This window comes from Sciurus carolinensis, chromosome 5 (assembly GCF_902686445.1).
Source record: "Sciurus carolinensis chromosome 5, mSciCar1.2, whole genome shotgun sequence".
NCBI lineage: Eukaryota > Metazoa > Chordata > Mammalia > Rodentia > Sciuridae > Sciurus > Sciurus carolinensis.
This window is the reverse complement of record NC_062217.1, coordinates 124,725,738-124,745,253: the sequence shown is the minus strand read 5'-3', so window position 1 is coordinate 124,745,253 and position 19,516 is coordinate 124,725,738. Positions and strand designations below refer to the sequence as shown.

At 35.8% G+C, this 19,516-nt stretch overlaps 1 protein-coding gene across 2 annotated transcripts in view; it reads left to right on the top strand.

The window, feature by feature from the left end:
* Positions 1-19,516, top strand: part of Usp54 (ubiquitin specific peptidase 54) — a 137,018-nt gene that overhangs the window by 7,358 nt on the left and 110,144 nt on the right. Inside the window, exon 2 of one of the 2 annotated variants that reach the window (XM_047552327.1) lies at positions 10,076-10,154. The exons of the other annotated variant lie outside the window; for it this stretch is intronic. The gene's annotated coding sequence lies outside the window, so the exon portion shown is untranslated. The remainder of the gene's footprint in view (positions 1-10,075; positions 10,155-19,516) is intronic. 2 annotated transcript variants of the gene reach the window in all.

Genomic DNA, 19,516 nt, shown 5'->3' with positions numbered 1-19,516 from the left:
GGAGTTGGAGAATGTCATGCTAAGCAAAATAAGCCAAACCACCAAAACCAAAGGCGGAATGTTTTCTCTGATATGCAGATGATAATTCACAATAAGGGGGTGGCACAAGGGAAGAAGAGTTACTTTATATTAGGTAGAGGGAGTGAAGGGAGGGGAAGGGGTGTGGGGGTAGGAAGGGTAGTGGAGTGAAACAGATATTATTACCTCATGTACATATATGACTGCGTGACTGATGTGATCCTACAATATGTACAATCAGAAAAATGAGAAATTATACTCCATTTAATGTATGATTTACCAAAATGCATAAATGCAATCTACTGTCATGTATAACTAATTAGAACAAATAAAAATTTTTAAAAAAATAAATAAAATGGGCTGGGGATGCTGGGAACTTTAGCACACATCTGTAATCCCAGTAGCTGAAGAAGCTGAGGCAGGAAGATTGAAAATTTGAGGCAAGCCTCAACAACTTAGCAAGACCCTGTCTCAATAAAGGGCTCAGTGTTAGAGGGTCTCAGGATTCAAAAATAAAAATTAAAAAAAAAAGCAGCTGAGATCTTAGCTCAATGGTAGAGTATCCCTGGGTTCAATCTCTGCTATGGGCAGATGGGAGGACCTTAAAATTTTTATGAATATTCAAATTGTATATTTAAAATATCTTCAAAATGGGGAGAAAGAATGTATTCTTTATTTTTGCAGTACTGGGCATCAAACTTGGGGGAACTTTACTACTGAACTGTATCTCCAGCCTTTTATATTTTTTACTTTGAGACGATCTGGTCTTGAACTTGTAATCCTTTTGCTTCAACCTCCTGAGTTGCTGGGATTACAGGGATGTGCCATTATGCCCAGCAAGAATACATTGAAAAAAATAATTTTATATAGAAGTTAAGAGGCAAAAGCACCCTTTCCTGCATTCAACCCAGGGGTGTTTCACCACTAGTTACATCCTCACCCTTTCTATTTTTTATTTTGAGACAGAGTCTTGCTAAGTTGCTTAGGTCCTTGCTGAATTGCTGAGTCTGACTTTGAATTTGCTATCCTCTTACCTCAGCCTCCTGAGCTGGTAGGATTACAGGTGTGCATCACCATGCCTGGCTATACCTTCCTTCTTTCCATCCTTCCTTCCCTAACACACCTTCCCCTCCCTCCCTAACTAACTAACTAACCAACTAACTAACAATGCTGGGAATCTAGCCAAGACCTTGCCTCAGCCTGTTGAGTAGCTGGGATCACAGGAGTGCACCATCATGCCTAGTCTCAATATTTTTAATTATTGCTGTGTGTTTTAAGGTCATAAATTTTTGTTTTATCTTTCAGAAACTGCATTCAAATTTTTTACAAAAAAATTGTTAGAATTGTAATCAGAATTTATTTACAACAAATATATAACTTACTTTATGGGAGAATTAATGTTTATAATGTTGTGACTTTATTCTCTTTTGTTTTAGTTTTTTTTTTCAAAGTCTTTCAAAAAATTTATAGTTCTCTTTCTATTGGTTTATGCATATTTCTGATTTCTCTGTACTTTAAGTTTTTAGTTGTTATGGTAAGTTGTTATGGTAATGTTACCTTATGACATTTAAAATATTGATTATTTATATTGATTATTATTGACTTATAGGAAAGTTATTAATTTTTCCCTGTTGATCTTCAATTAGATTACTTTTTTTTTTTTTTGCATTGAACTCAGGGCCTCACACATGCTAGGCAAACACACTACCACTGAACTATGCTTCAGCCCCTGGAATACCTCTCTGAATTCTTTTATTAATTGTAAAGATTTTTCATTTGATTCTCTTTTGAGTTTTCAAGATAGTCTTAGTAATCTACATTAGCTATGCTGTTCAACATGGAGGCTACTATCCACATGTGGTTATTTAAATTAAAGGTAAAAATTCAGTTCTTTCAGTTGCACTAGCCATATTTAAACAAATAGTCATGTGTGGTTACTAGGTTGGACAGCATAGGTAGATATATAACTCTCCTATCAGTGAGGAAAATTCCATTGGTTAGCATTGAAAAGAATAGGAAGAGATAACCAAGATATGAAGTCTACCTTAAAGTCTATGTCAACATGGCCAAGTATAGAAAAGTAAGGAAAATCTGTGCTTTTGATTATTTACACAACTCCTCACTTCATTACAGACCCTTTCCATTGCTGTTACATTCCTATCCATTTGTGTGCCTGCAAATGGAAGTCATCAATTAAGAAGAGGGAAGGGAAATGAGAGGCAGGAGGAGGCGGGAGTATGAAAGAGACAGACATCATTATCCTATGTACATGTATGTTTACATGAATGGTGTGAATCTACATTGTGTACAGCCATAGAAATGAAAAGTTACACCCTATTTGTGTACAATGAATCAAAATGCAGTCTGTAGAAAGAAAAAAAAAGGAATAGGGGTAGGCACAGACTCAAAAGGAAAAAGTTCTGGGAGCTTTGAATGTTCAAGGAATTTTCCAGACATGAAATAAATTCCTGACTATTGGGAATAGTAGGAATGGTTGGGTATGGATTGAGAAAATAATATGAAGTGCTGGAAGAAACAACTGGTTAATAAAACAGTATTATTTCTGTTTGGAAATACTCAGGAGTCTCAGGCAAGATTCCAAGTCTTGGGCAACGTTTGAGACCCTATCTCAAAATTAAAAAAAAAAAAAAACAAAAAAACACCAAAAACGGGTTGGGAATGTAGTTGATTGTACCAGGCTCTGAGTTCAGTTCTCAGTACTGGGTGTAGAGGTGGAGTGGGGAGAGAGAGAAGAAAAGAGAAATAATAATGAATTCTAATATCCCAGTAAATGGAGTCAGTGACCAACTTGATCACATCATTTTGTTTGTTTATGGTGGTAGGGATTGAACCCAGGGCAAGCACTCACTCTGCCTCACTGAGTTGCTGAGGCTGGTTTTGAACTCATGATCCTCCTCTCTTTGTCACTGAAGCCACTGAGATTATAGGCATGTGCCATTGTGCCCAGCTTGGATGCATTTTTAATGTTTAATGAAAATTATGGGAAAGTTGAATTCACTTTGAAGTTCACTTTTCAGTCTCTTTCCCCTAGGTAGTATATCTATATAGAAAAGACTATCCAAATTCTATTTATTTTAGTTTTGGAGACAGTGATTTCTTTTAAAATTTATTATTTAAATGTGTAAAACTTTTTTTTTTTAATCGTTGGGTATTGAACTTAGGGCCTAGTGCATGCTAGGCAAGCACTCTACCCACTGAACTATATCATTGGCCCTACAAAAATATTTTTAATCCTCTGTTAACTCTTGCCAAAATTTTGATTTTTTTTTTTAACTTTGACTATATAAATATTCTCTACAGACAAGTGGCTTTTAAGAAAAAGTTATTACATTCATTGCTTATCATTTTGGAAATAGAAAATCTAAACCTATCATTGTTGGTATAAAACAATAAACTTTTCAGAAACCAGTATTTCAGTATTTTGGCACTTTCTGATAGGAAGTACCTTCCTGTACCATGTTGAAAGCAAGAAACATGTTCTTAAAGCATAGTTAGTTTTCAAATAGCTTTTAGGTTTTTAAATTGAGACAGAAGTTGAAGGAAAGATTATATTGGACTCTTGGCAAAATATATTTTCATCAAATTTACTATGACCTGTATGTAGGTTCATTTTTTTTTTTTTTTTTTAAGACATGAAAGGTCGGTTTTTAATATAAAGCTAGCAGGAAGTTAATGACTTATTTTAATCCTCAAAAAATTTTAATTTTCTCTGGAGAAGAAATGCCTGAATAAACATCTTTTAGGTTATGTAGTATTTTCATAGTAAAGTTTGTAGAAAAATTCATTCTCTGTACTAACTATGGAAATGACTTATTTGTGGACCATTGTTTCCTTTCTGACAGCTCTTATTTCTTTATGCAGATCCATTTCCTTTGGTGGTTCATTCTGACCTGAATATTGATCCCAGTCAGAGCTCCATGGTATCAAAAGGAGATAAATTCTTTGATCATCTTTTCCCATTTATTCAGCCCCTTATTGTTTTTCATTCATGATCATGAAGACAAGAAGGGTATATATGAACAATTGAAAATAAAATTACATCCTGTGTTCCTTCAGTTTGGGGGAAACCCGAGTTAGTATCATTTTAGGCTGGGATTTTCATCCTTCCTGGGACCTGCTAGACCTAAGGAAACTTTGAACTTATTTGTCAGACTTGATTACAGGTGTGTTCTATAGCACTCAGCTGCACGTTATTTTGAGTAGAAAATCTGTATCAATCAAACTCTGGCCATGATTTTAATTGAGCAGAGTACTTGTCTTTTTTTATGCCTTCTCAAAAAAACTCATGAAATAACTTTTCTTTTTTACTCAGGTTGGAGTTACAATTTCATACTGACTTTTAACCTTCTATTCCTTATTTCTGTAGATTGTTACTGACTGAGCACCTTTATAAAAAAATAATTTCAGTCAAGTGTGGTGGTTCACTCTTGTAATCCCAGCACCTCAGTAGGGTTGCAAGTTCAAGGCCAGCCGCAGCAATGTAGGGAGAACCTCAGCAAGTTAGCGAGACCCTTTCTCAAAATAAAAAATAAAAAGGAATGTAGCTCAGTGTAAAGTGCCCCTGGGTTCATATCCCAGTAACAAAACAAAACAACAACAACAACAACAACAAAAAACAATAAAAAACCCCCAACAATAATTAAAACCAGCTTTATGGGGATATATATCTCACTATTATCTATTATATAGTATACAATTCACTCATTCAAGTATACAATTAAAAATTTTTTAGTGTATTTACAGAGATGTGCAACTATTATTAGATTTAACATTTTTATCACCCTAAAGAGAAACCTTATATTACTGGGTGCAATATGCATGCCTGTAACCCCGCAGTTTGGGAGGTTGAAGCAGGAAGATTGCAAATTCCAGGCTAACCTTAGAAATTTAGTGAGTTCCTCAGTAACTTAGTGAAATCCTGTCTCGAAAAAGAAAAGAAGAAGAAAAAAAAAGCCCGGGAATGTAACTCAGTGGTAAAGCGTCCTTGGGTTCAATCACCAGTCCAAAGGGGGAAAAAAATAAAGAAATCTTGTACCTATTAGCATTCTCCACAGCTGCCCAACTCTGCTTCCTCCCTCACAGCCCTAGACAATTACCGATTTTACTTTTATCTGTGGGTTAACCTATTTTGAACACTTCATGTACATGGACTAAAATATCAATATGTGGTCTTTTGTGTATGTATCAGTATTTCATTCCCTTTTACAACAAAAAAATTGTCCATTGTATAGATGTAACACATATTATTTATTTATTTATGAGTTGGTAGACATTTTGATTGTTTCCACTTTTTTCACATGAGTGAGGTGCTTAGCCCACAAAATAAGGAGATATTAAGGTATTGTGCAATTGTAAAATTTAAGTAGGCAGTTTCTGGGTCCTTTTAGTTGAGTTGATCATCAGTGTCTAATGATGGGTTATAGCATGCCTGCACAGTGAAGCCTTCATTAAAAACCCAAAGGGAGCCTGGGGATATGGCTCAGTTGGTAGAGTGCTTGCCTTGCAAGTACAAGGCCCTGGGTTCAATCCCCAGCACTGCAAACAAACAAACAAACAAACAAAACAAAACAAAACAAAACAAAACAAAAACCCAAAAGGGTAGGGATTGCTGGATGCTGTGGTGCATGCCTGCAATCCTAGCAGTTTAGGAGACTGAGTCAGGAGGATCACAAGTTGAAAGCCCTAAGCAACTTAGTGAGATCCCATCTCAAAAAAAAAAAAAAATAGGAGTTGGGTGGAGATAGGGATGTGACTCAGTAGTAGAATGCCCCTGAGTTCAATCCCTAGAACCTGCCCCTGCAATAAAAAACAAAAGCAAAAAAAGGACTTGATTGGAGAGCTTCCAGATTGCTGAGCTCATGGATTTGCCTGGTGGTTGGTACACCTGGAGAGGATCCTGGAAGTCTATACTCCTTCCTACATACCTTGCCCTTGTGCATCTCTTCCTTCTGACTGTATCCTTTGTAATTGCTTTTGTAATACATGGGCAGATGTAAGTAAAGTATTACCTTCTGTGAACCATTCTAGCAAATTAATTAAATTTGAAAGGTCACTGGAGATAATAACTGATTGATCAGTAGTATAGGTCCCAATTTAGCACTTGGAAATTGACATCTCAAGTGAGGAAGTTTTGTGAGATTGAGTCCTTAGCCTATGGGATCTGATGATATCACCAGTTTTTGGCTATTACAAATAAAACTGCTTGGGCAGGAGGGAGAGTTCAAAAGTAGAATGTGTGCTTAGAATGTGCAAGCTTCCGCTGGAGAACTGATTGCTTGGGGTGTGGAGAAACTTCCACATATCTGGTGTCAGTTGTATTCTGTGCTGTGAATGGAATGTGAATAGAAGAGAAAATATTTTTTCCTTGAGGCAGGTGTCACTGAGCTACATCCCCAGTGAGATCCATGTTTTTTTAATTTGAAAATTTTATTTTACATATAACTGTAGGAAATAATACAGAGAGATCCCTTGTATATTTTGCCTAGTTTCCAAAAAGGTAACATTTGCAAAACTATTAGGTACTATTAAGAACCAGGATATTGGCATTGATCCATACCACCAATCTTACATAGATTCCCCTTTTACTGGTACTCATTTTAAAAATTTTTATTTTTACAGACTGCATTTTGATTCATTGTACACAAATGGGGTACAACTTTTCATTTCTATGGTTGTACACAATGTAGATTCACACCATTCATGTAATCATAGATGTACATAGGCTTAATAATGTCTGTCTCAGTCTACTATCTTTCCTTCCCCCACCCCCTCCCACTCCATTTTACTCTACACCATCCAAAGTTCCTCTATTTTTCTCTCCTCCTCACACTACCCCCCTCATTATGTATCATCATCCACTTATCAGAAAAAACATTTGGTCTTTGGTTTTTTTGGGCTTGGCTTATTTCACTTAACATGATATTCTCCAGTTCCATCCATTTACCAGCAAATGTCATAATTTTTTTTCTTTATGGTTCATATTCCATTGTGTATATATAACACAGTTTCTTTATCCATTCATCAGTTGAAGGGCATCTAGGTTGGTTACACAATCTAGCTATTGTGAATTGAGCTGCTATGAACATTGATGTGGCTGTGTCACTATAGTATGCTGATTTTAAGTCCTTTGGGTATAAACCAAGGAGTGGGATAATTGGGTCAAATGGTGGGTCCATTCCAAGTTTTTTGAGTTATCTCCATACTGCTTTCCAGAGTGACTCTACCAATTTGCAACTCCATTAGCAATGTACGAATGTACCTTTTTCCCCACATCCACACTAACACTTATTATTGCTTGTGTTCTTGATGATAGCCATTCTAATTGGAGTTAGATAAAATCTTAGGGTGGTTTTAATTTGCATTTCTCTAATTACTAGAGATGATGAGCACTTTCTCATATATTTGTTGATCACCTGTATATCTTCTTCTGTGAAGTGTCTGCCCATTTCCTTAGCCCATTCATTGATTGGATTCTTTGTATTTTTGGTGTAAAGTTTTTTAAGTTCTTTATAAACTTTGGAGATTAGTGCTCTGTCTGAAGTGTGTGTGGAAAAGATTTCCTCCCACTCTGTAGGCTCTCTTTTCACATTCTTGATTGTTTCCTTTGCTGAGAAAAATCTTTTTAGTTTGAATTTATCCCATTTATTGATTCTTGCTTTGATTTCTTGTGCTCTGGGGGTTTTGTTAAGGAAGTCTGGTCTAAGCCAACATGATGAAGATTCGGACCTTTTTCTTCTATTTGGTGAAGGGTCTCGGTCTAATTCATAAATCTTTGATCCATTTTGAATTGAGTTTTGTACAGGGTGAGAGATAGGAGTATTTCATTTTACTGCATATGGATATCCAGTTTTGCCAGCACCATTTGTTGAATCTTTTCTCCATCATATGTTTTTGGCACCTTTGTCTTATATGAGATAACTGCTTATGTGGATTTGTCTCTGTGTCTTCTATTCTGTCTATCTGTCTATTTTGATGCCATAATGGTACTCATTTGTGTGTGTTTTATTTATTATTATTTTTTGGTATTGGGGATTGAACTCAGGGGCACTGAACCACAGAGCCACATCCCCAGCCCTATTTTGTATTTTATTTAGAGACAGGGTCTCACTGAGTTTCTTAGTGCCTCACAGTTGCTGAGGCTGGCTTTGAATTAGAAATCCTCCTGTCTCAGCCTCCCCAGCCTCTGGGATTATAGTTGTGCACCACTGTGCCTGGGCTTGTGTGTTTTTTAGTTCTTTTAAAAATTTTTATTTTTTCCTCTTAATCAACCAGTACTAATTGTATGTATTTATGAGGTAAAGTGTGATTTTTCAGTACATGTGTACATTATGTCCTGATGTGTTTTAGTTCTATATCATTTTATCTTTTATTTAAATTTAGTTATATCTACCACCACAGTCAAGACCACAAGATGTCTAGTGTTCCTCCATAGCCACCCTTATCACATCTCTGGCAAGCACAAATCCATCTTCTTTTTTTTTTCATTTTATTAAATATTTTTTTAGTTGTCAATGGACCAATGGACTTTGTTTTATTTATTTATATGTCATCCTGAGAATCGAACCTAGTGCCTCACACATGCTAGGCAAGCTCTCTACCACTGAGTCAGCCCCCTGCAAATCCATCTTCTAAAATTTTATCACTTTGAAAATGTTACATAAATGAAATCATACAGTACATAAATTGTTGGGTTAACTTCATTTAAAAAATTTTTAGTTGTAGATGAACACAATACCTTTATTTATTTTTATGTGGTGCTGAGGATTGAACCCAGTGCCTCACAGGTGCTAGGCAAGTGCTCTATCACTGAGTTACAACCCCAGCCCAGTGAACTTCTTTAATTAGGATAGTTCCTTGGAGAGTCATTCATGTTCTATGATGTGAATATAACTTTGTTTAACCTTTTACCTGTTGAAGGACATTTGGACTGATTCCAGTTTTTGTTTATTACAAATAGAACTGCTTGGACAGGAGGATAGTTCAGCAGTAGAATGTGTGATTAGAATGTGTATGGCCATGTATTTGATCCCCAGTACCACAGAACAAAACTAAAACCAAACTGCTATGAACATTTGTGTACAGGTTTCATATAAATGTAAGTTTTCATTTCTTTGGGGTATGTGTCCAGGAGTATAATTTTTGGTTGTATAGTAGTTGCATGTTTAGTTTTTTAAAGAAACTCCTGTTTTAATTTATATATATAAATAGTATATATATTTATTTATTATATATATATATGTATAATTTTTTTTGGTCTATGAACCTTTATTTATTTATTTATTTATTTACATGTGGTGCTGAGATTAGAACCCAGTGCCTCACCTATGCCAGGCAAGCACTCTACCACTGAGCTACAGCCCCAGCAACTGCTTTTTTCAGAATGACTTTACCATTTTGCTTTTTTATCAATTTATCAGTAATCCAGTTTCTTTGGATTCTTACCAGCACTTTGGGTTGTCACTGTTTTTTACTTTTTTGTTTTGTTACAAGAAATTGAATCCAGGGTGCTTAACCACTAAGCTACATCCCCAGCCCTCTAAAAATTTTTTTTGAGACAGAGTCTTGCTAAGTTGCTGAGGCTGGCTTTGAACTTATGATCCTCTTGGCTCAGCCTCCTGAAGGAGCCACTGGGATTATAGGTATGTGCCACAGCACCTGGCTTGTTTTTTACATTTTATTTTAGCTGCTTAATGCAGACTTCAAACTTGGTTTACAATATAATAACTTTTATTTCTTTTTTTTAAGAAATTTTTTTTTAGTTGTAGTCGGACACAATACCTTTATTTTATTTTATTCATTTTATGTGGTGCTGAGGATCGAACCCAGTGCCTCACACGTGCAAGGCAAGCACTCTACCACTGAGCCACAGTCCCAGCCCCTTGTTTCTTATTTCTAAGCTAGTACTTTAGTATTTGGAGACTAGGATTTTTAGGTTAAAGTTTTTTTTTTTTTTTTTTTTCCCAGCAAGTCCTAGTGATGATATTTACTACAGTTTTTTTTTTTTTTTTTTTTTTTTTTTTTTTTTTTTTTTTTACAGTGCTGGCAATCCAATCCAGGACTTCATGCTCTGCTACTGAATTACACTCCCAGCTCCTACTACCTGTCTCTTGAATTATGTAAGCTTCTCTGGGTATATTAAGTTTTTCATTTGTGTGAAAGTGATAACTTATTTATTTTTCTGCAATGCTAGGGATTGATCCCAGGGCCTTCATGAGCTAGTCACAGCATGCCCAGCCCAGGGTGTTTTTTAAATTTTTTAATTTTGTAAATTTTTTGTGGTACTGGGAATTGAACCCAAGGGTGCTTAACCACTGAGCAACTTTTAAAAAATATTTTGAGACAGGGTCTCAGCAAGTTTTTCTCTTAATATTTTTTTGTAGTCGTAGATGGACACAGTACCTTTATTTTATTTATTTATTTTTATGTGCTGCTGAGGATCAAACTCAGTGCCTCACATGTGCTAGGCAAGCACTATACCACTGAGCTATAACCCCAGCACTCTCACTGAGTTTTTTAGGCCCTTGCTAAGTGGCTCAGCCTGGCTTTGAACTTGTGATCCTACTGCCTTAACCTCCTGAGTCGCTGGGATTATATACATGCACCACCACACCCAGCCAGGTTTGTTTGTTTGTTTTTTTTTAATAAATCAATAAATCTTAAATTGACTTTTGAAAGAGGAGAAAAAAGCAAAGAGACTTTGAATTTAGTGTTTCTCACTCAACACCTTATATTGATCAGACTAATTCCAATTTTGATTAGTTTTGTATTTTTAAAATGTAAAATACACATAATATTTACCATCTTAACTGTTTTTTCCCTTTTTTAAATTAAAAAAAATTGTTTTTTGTTTGTGCTAGGGATCAAACCCATATCCTTGCTTGCATCTTGACTCCTTAGTTTGTTAATGTTTTAGAAGCTTATGACTGAAGTAAAAGTACTGCAGAGGACCTGTGGAGGAAGACTAAGGTGAGGAAAGTTCATTTTTAGATTTCTGTTGTGGTAGTTCAAGGCCCACTCAGCACCCCATCAGAGATACTTATGTATGATAGATACACAGAAATATTTCTTTTTTTTTTTTTTTTTTTTTGGTATTGGGGATTGAACCCAGGGACATTTTACCACTGAGCTACATCACCAGGCTTTTATTTATTTTTTTAAATTTTGAGATGGGTCTTGCTAAGTTGCTTAGGGCCTTGCTAAATTGCTGAGTCTGGCCTCAGTCTTGTGATCCTTGTGTTTCAGTTTCCCAAGTTGCTGGAATTACAGGTATGTGCCACCATGCCAGACCAGATATATTTCTTGCATGACTATTTGGTACCCAAGTACTTCTGATCGAAGAATATTATATCCCGATTGAATCATTTTGAAATGAAATGAAATCTATCTTTGGACTAGTACTGTTGTTGTTGTTTTAACCAGTAAATAGACAGCTATGGCAGAATAAGGTTTTTCTTAGAGGTAGGGAAACTGAAGGGCAAACTTAAGTTGGGAGTACCTAGCTCTAACTGAATATAGTGCATTTAGCTGCCATGGCTACTTTAGACATGTGGACAGTGCAAATGAAATAGAGAAGATACAGAGGCACTACATTCCTTATTTGGGAAAATGGTTTGTAAATTCTGAATGAAGCAGTGATTCTGGTAAGGTCTGATTATGGGCAAGGAGCTGTTAAAATAAACAGCTCTGTTTCCAGGGTAGTGGTGAAGGACCTGACCTCCATTATAACTGAAAATGAGGTCCTTCTCTAGTGAGGCCATAATAGCAACTGCAGCAGCTGCTATTGCTGCCACTTTGCCTGAATTCAGTGTCACTAAGTAAGTGTTCAGGGTAGGATATGACTTCATGGTACTAGGTATATATAGGGAAGGACTTGTTTTGACTCTGGCCAAGTGTTTGCACAGGTTGTGGTTGTCACTTTAAACATACAAAGACTTGCTTGCTGGAGGAGGAGCAGCTTCTTTGAGGATCAGGTGCTCTTCTGAAGGGATGAGCTCATCCTTCTAACCAGACCTGCCCTAGACGCTGAGTGAATATTTTTCTAATTGCAAGGCCTGCAGCGGGGAGTAGCAGGAAATGGTTAAGGCTTCAAGCATTTTGTGAGTAGCATAAAACAAAACAAAGCAAAACAAAAAAATTGGGGGGAAATCTTTTGAAGTGAATGACTGAATATCAGATTGAAGGTTATACATTCACACTTAGTCTTTAAGTTGTGAATGGCAGTGAAATGTATGGTAGGTTGAAGGAAGCTTTAGTGTTCGCTCTAACTTTATTCTAAGTGGTTTTTATTTTTTTTCTTTCAGTGTAGGGTATAGAATCCAGGGTCTTGGAAATGCTCTATCAGTGAGTTATACCCCCAGACCATTGAGGTGATTTTTTAAGTCTTAATAAATTTGTTTCCAATATTGTCTTTTTTTTTTTTTTTAACCTGTTTCATCTATTATTTATTTATTTATTTATTTATTTATTTAGTTAGTTTTTCTGCCTTTACTTTTGTGATGCTGGGGATTGAACCCAGGTTCTTATTTATTTATTTATTTATTTAGTCTTTCTTTCCTTACTTTGGCGGTGCCAGGGATGTGGCTGTGGTGCTGGGGATGTGACTTTACTACTGAGCCACATCCCCAGCCCTCCTATATTGTCTTGACTGATTTTGTTGCTTTGGAAAGAATCCTAGGGGCTCCATTTTTCATATCCAAGGTTTTTTATGACTTATTTTAGAGCTTTTGTTAATGGGATTCATCCCACTTTTGAAGTCTTCTCTGCTGGATTTTAGAGCTCTGATGAATGATCTTGTTTTATTTTGTTTTAATTTATTTAAGCTTTCTTATTCAGTTTAAGGTTCTTAAAGAATTATAAATTATTTATTATTACTATTATTTTCGTGTGCTAGGGATTGAGCCCAGGGTCTCTTACATGCTAGGTGAGTGCTCTACCACCGAGCTACATCCCCAGCCCCTTTAAAAAAAATTATTTTGAGACATTGTCTGAGTTGCCCAGTCTGGCCTTGAATTTGTGATGATCCTGTCTCAGCCTCCCCAGTATTTGGATTACAGGTGTGTGTCACTGTGCCTGGCAGTTATTTATTATTTTTAATTAAACTATTTTGAGAGAATTCTAAATTCACACAGTTGTAACACATTTATAATTAATATAGAGTGATCTGATGATGTGTGCTTTACATAGTTTCTTCTAATGGTAAAAGTATAGTGCTGCATTACAACCATGGTATTGAGATTGCTACAATCAAAGTACCAAATACACACACACACACACACACACACACACACACACACAGAGACACACACATCTATGTGTATGTGTATATTTTGATCCAGGGTCTCTTTGTGTTTCCCTGACTGGTCTTGAACTCCTGGGTTCATGTGATCCTCCCACCTCAGCTTCCCTAGTAGTTGGGTCTACAGGTGCATACCACAGCAACTGACTCCCTGTAGTCCTTTGTTAGCCACCCACGCTTCCCTTCTGACTTACACCTTCCTTAACTCTTGCCAGCCCCTGATCAAAAAGTCACTTTTAACCAGGTGTAATGGCAAGTGCCTGTAATTGCAGCTACTTGGGAGGCTGAGGTCGGAGGATTGCTTTATCCCAGGAATTTTAGACTGGCTTGGGCAACAACATAGTGAGGACTGGTCTGCAAATAAGTAAATAAATAATTAAATAAACTTTAAAAATTAGTTTTCAGCAAAAAAGTAGTTTTGTTTTAGGGATCCATGTGGCCTTATGATAAGAGCCCTAGACTGCAATTAGGAGATTTTAGTTCATTGTAACTCTTTGACTTTGGGCAAATAATTTTAATTTCTCTGTGCATCAGTTCCCTTATCTATAAATGGGGAAATGGTATATTAATTTCTATATAACCTATTTTATGGGATTTTTGAGAAACTGTGAAGTTTGTTAAAAAACAAATACTGTATAGATTATTCATTTTTAAAAAAATTTTACATACTGCATTTTGATTCATTGTACACAAATGGGGTACAACTTTTCATTTCTATGGTTGTACACAATGTAGATTGACACCATTCATGTAATTATTCATATACATAGGGTAATACTGTCTGTCTCATTCTACTATCTTTACTTCCCCCACGCCCTCCCACCCCATTTTCCTCCATCCTCTCCTCCCCGCCCCCCGTTATGTATTGTCATTCACTTATCAGAAAAAATTCAGCCTTTGGTTTTTTGGGCTTGGCCTATTTCACTTAGCATGATATTTTCCAACTTCATCCATTTACCAGAAAATCCTATAATTTTATTCTTTCTTATGGCTGATTAATAATCCATTGTGTATATATAACACAGTTTCTTTATCCATTAGTTGAAGGGCATCTAGGTTGGTTACACAATCTAGCTATTGTGAATTGAGCAGCTGTGAACATTGATGTGGCTGTGTCACTATAGTATGCTGATTTTAAGTCCTTTGGGTATAAACTGAGCAGTGGGATAACTGGGTCAAATGGTGGGTCCATTCCAAATTTTTTGAGTTATCTCCATACTGCTTTCCAGAGTGACTGCACCAATTTGCAACTCCATTAGCAACGTATGAGTGTACCTTTTCCCCCACATCCACACTAACACTTATTATTGCTTGTGTTCTTGATGATAACCATTCTAATTGGAGTTAGATAAAATCTTAGTGTGGTTTTAATTTGCATTTCTCTAATTACTAGAGATGATGAGCACTTTCTCATATATTTGTTGATCACCTTCTTCTCTGAAGTGTCTGCCCATTTCCTTAGCCCATTTATTGATTGGATTCCTTGTATTTTTGGTGTAAAGTTTTTTAAGTTCTTTATAAACTTTGGAGATTAGTGCTCTGTCTGAAGTGTGTGTGGAAAAGATTTCCTCCCACTCTGTAGGCTCTCTTTCCACATTCTTGATTGTTTCCTTTGCTAAGAAAAATCTTTTTAGTTTGAATCTATCCCATTTATTGATTCTTGCTTTGATTTCTTGTGCCCTGGGGGTTTTGTTAAGGAAGTCTGGTCCTAAGCCAACATGATAGAGATTCGGGACTACTTTTTCTTCTATTTGGTGAAGGGTCTCTGGTCTAATTCATAAATCTTTGATCCATTTTGAATTGAGTTTTGTACAGGGTGAGAGATAGGGGTTTAATTTCATTTTACTTCATATGGATTTCCAGTTTTCCCAGCACCATTTGTTGAAGAGGCTATCTTTTCTCCATTGTATGTTTTTGGCACCTTTGTCTAGTATGAGATAACTGTATTTATGTGGGTATGTCTCTGGGTCTTCTATTCTGTATCATTGGTTTACCTGTCTATTTTGGTGCCAATACCATGCTGTTTTTGTTACTGTTGTTCTATAGCATAGTTTAAGGTCTGGTATAGTGATACGTCCTGCATCACTCTTCCTGTCTAGGATTGCTTTGGCTGTTCTGGGTCTTTTGTTCTTCCAGATGAATTTCATGATTGCTTTTTCTGTTTCTATGAGAAATGTCATAGGGATTTTAATTGGAATTGTCTTAAATCTGTATAGCGCCTTTGGAAGTATGGCCATTTTGGTAATATTAATTCTGCCTATCCAAGAACATGGGAGATCTTTATATCTTCTACGTTCTTCCTCAATTTCTTTCTTCAATGTTTTGTAGTTTTCATTGTAGAGACCTTTCATCTCTTTGGTTAGATTGATTTCTAAGTTTTTTTTTTTTTTTTTGAGGTTATTGCAAATGGAGTTGTTTTCCTCATTTCCCTTTCAGATGTTTCATCGCTTATGTATAAAAATGCTTTAGATTTATGTGTATTGATTTTATATCCTGCTATTTTGCTGAATTCATTTATGAGGTTTAGAAGTTTTCTGGAGGAATTTTTGGATCCTCTAAATAGAGAATCATGTCATCAGCAAATAGTGACAGCTTGAGTTCCTCTTTTCCTGTTCATATCCCTTTAATTTCTTTAATCTGTCTAATTGCTCTGGCTAGTATTTCAAGTACGATGTTGAACAGAAGTGGTGAAAAAGGACATCCCTGTCTTGTTCCTGTTTTTAAAGGGAATGCTTTCAGTTTTTCTCCATTAAAGAATGATGTTGGCTGTGGGCTTAGCATAAATAGCCTTTACAATGTTGAGGTATGTTTCCCATCCCTATTTTTTCTACTGTTTTGAGCATGAAGGGGTGTTGTATTTTGTCAAACGCTTTCTCTGCATCTATTGAAATAATCCTGTGATTCTTAACCTTAAATCTATTGATGTGCTAAATTACATTTATTGATTTCTGGATGTTGACCCAACCTTGCATTCCTGGAATGAACCCCACTTGATCGTGGTGCACTATCTTCTTAATATGTTTTTGTATGCGATTTGCCAGAATTTTGTTAAGGATCTTTGCGTCTATATTCATCAGAAATATTGGTCTAAAATTTTCTTTCCTTGATGTGTCTTTGTCTGGTTTTGGTATCAGAGTGATACTAGCCTCGTAGAATGAGTTTGGAAGGGTTCCCTCCTTTTCTAGTTCATGAAATACTTTGAGGAGTATTGGTATAAGTTCGTCTTTAAAGGTCTTGTAGAACTTGACTGAGAATCCATCTTGTAGACCTTGACTGAGAATCCATCTGGTCCTGGGCTTTTCTTGGTTGGTAGGCTTTTGATGCCTTCTTCTATTTTATTGCTTGATATTGATCTGTTTAAATTGCTTATGTCCTCCTGGTTCAGTTTGGGAAGATCATATGTCTCTAGAAATTTGTTGATGTCTTTGGTATTTTCTCTTTTGTTGGAATATAGAGTTTCAAAGTACTTCTCATTATGTTATGTATTTCAGTGGTGTCTGTTGTGATATTTCCTTTTTCATCATGAATTTTAGTAATTTGAATTTTCTGTCTCCGTCTTTTTTGTTAGTGTGGCTAAGAGTTTATTTATTTTGTTTACTTTTTGTTTTGTCAATTTTTTCAATTGTTTCTTTTGTTCCAATTTCATTGATTTCAGCTCCGATTTTAACTATTTCCTGTCTTCTACTACTTTGGTGTTGTTCTGTTCTTCTTTTTCTAGGGCTTTGAGCTGTAATGTTAGGTCATTTAGTTGTTGACTTTTTATTCTTTTCTTGAATGCGCTCCATGCAATGAATTTTCCTCTTAGTACTGCTTTCATAGTGTCCCAGAGATTTTGATATGTCATATTGTTGTTTTCATTAACCTCTAAGAATTTTTGAATCTCCCTGATGTTTTCCGTTATCCATGCTTCATTCAGTAACATATTATTTAGTCTCCAGGTGTTGGAGTAATTTCTGTTGTTTATTTTGTCATTGATTTCTAATTTCATTTCATTGTGATCTGGTAGAACACAAGGCAGTATCTCTATTTTTTTGCATTTCCTAAGGGCTGCTTTGTGGTATAACATATGGTCTATTTTTGAGAAGGTTCCATGTGCTGCTGAGAAGAAAGCGAGTTTGCTCTTTGATGGATGGAATATTCTATATATTTCTGTTAAGTCTAGGTTATTGATTGTGTTATTGAGTTCTGTGGTTTCTTTGTTTAGTTTTTGTTTGGAAGATCTATCCAGTGGTGACAGTGATGTGTTAAAGTCACCCAGAATTATTGTGTTGTGGTCTGTTTGATTCCTGGAATTGAGAAGGATTTGTTGATGCACATGGATGTGCCGTTGTTTGGGGCATTAATATTTATGATCGTTATTCTTCCTGATTTATGATTCCCTTAAGCAGTATGAATTGTCCTTCTTTCTCCCTCTGACTAACTTTGGCTTGAAGTCCACTTTATCTGATATAAAGATGGAAACCCCTGCTTTTTACTGAGTCCGTGTGCATGGTAGGTGTTTTTCCCCCCTCCTTTTACCTTTAGTCTGTGGATGTCTTTTTCTATTATGTAAGTTTCTTGACTCATCTTTCTTTTTAATCCAATCTGCCAGTATGTCTTTCGATTGATGAGGTTAGGCAATTAACATTCAGGGTTATTATTGAGATATGATTTGTATTCCCAGTCATTTGGGCTTATTTTTGGTTTTTAACTTGACTTGGTTTCTCCTTTGATTGGTTTTTCGTTTAAGGTAGTTCCTCCCTTTGCTGACCTACATTGTTGTTTTTCATTTCCTCCTCATGGAATATTTTGCTGAGAATGTTCTATGGCACAGGATTTCTATTTGTAAATCCTTTTAACTTTTGTTTATCATGGATGGATTTTATTTCATCTTCAAATCTGAAGGTTAGTTTTGCTGGGTATAAGATTCTTGGTTGGCAACCATGTTCTTTCAGAGCTTGAAATATGTTATTCCAAGCCCTTCTAGCTTTTAGGGTCTGGACTGAGAAATCTGCTGATATCCGTATTGGTTTCCCCTTACATGTAATCTGATGCTTTTCTCTCACAACCTTCAAAATCCTATCTTTATTTTGTATGTTAGGCATTTTCATTATAATGTGCCTTGGTGTGGATCTGTTGTGATTTTGTGCATTTGGTGTTGTGTAAGCCTCTTGTATTTGAGTTTCCATTTCATTCTTCAGGTTTGGGAAATTTTCTGATATTTCATTGAATAGGTTTTTCATTCCTTTGCTTTATACTGTGTCTTCCTCAATCCTGATAGTTCTTAAATTTGGTCTTTTCATGGTGTTCCATAGTTCTTGGAGTTTTTGTTTATGATTTCTTAACATCTTCTCTGGGCAACTTTATTTTCAAGATTAAATATTTTGCTTTTTTTTTGTCTAGGGTTCTGTCTTCCAAGTCTCTTGGTGATGCTTTCCATTGTTTTTTATTTGGTGTATTGTTTCCTTCATTTCACGGATTTTTTTTTTGAGAATCTCTATCTCTTTGTTGAAATGATCTTTTGCTTCCTGCAGTTGCTCTTGCAACTGCTTATTGGAGTGATCTTTCATTGCCTGCATTTGCTTTCTTTTTTCATCCTTTACTTTATAAATCATTTTAATTACGTATATGCTGAAGTCCTTTTCTGACACTTCTTCTACCATGCTGTCACTGGATTCTATTAATGTAGAATCTAGGTTTATTTGGATCATTTTCTTCCCTTGTTTTTTCATGTTGTTCATGAATGTATCTTCCCCTCTAGCAGTGCCGATCTGGGGTATTGCAGTTTCCCCCCATAGGGTTATAGTGACCCTATAGGTTTCTAAAACCTCTTCTTTAAGGGGGAGATCAATATTGGCAGTGCCCCATACAGACAATATGAAGTCCTAAACCAAATAGCCCCTATGAAGATGCTAACAATATTGTCATAATAAACATAGAGGATGAGTTCAGTTATTATCTACATTATAACAAATAGATTTGCAATAAGTTCTACAGTTTCTAATGGAGGACAAACAGTATGGGGATGTAACTGTTAATGAGATAAGAAAAAGAGTATATAGAAGTTCTAGATTATAGAGAGAGTGAAAGTGTAATCAAAGAAGTTGGTTGTTAGCATGAGAAAAGTGAGAAAGAGACTGAGGAAACAGGTAAACAAAAGGAAAATAGAGCAAGAAAAATAAAGAAATAAAAACTTTAAAAATT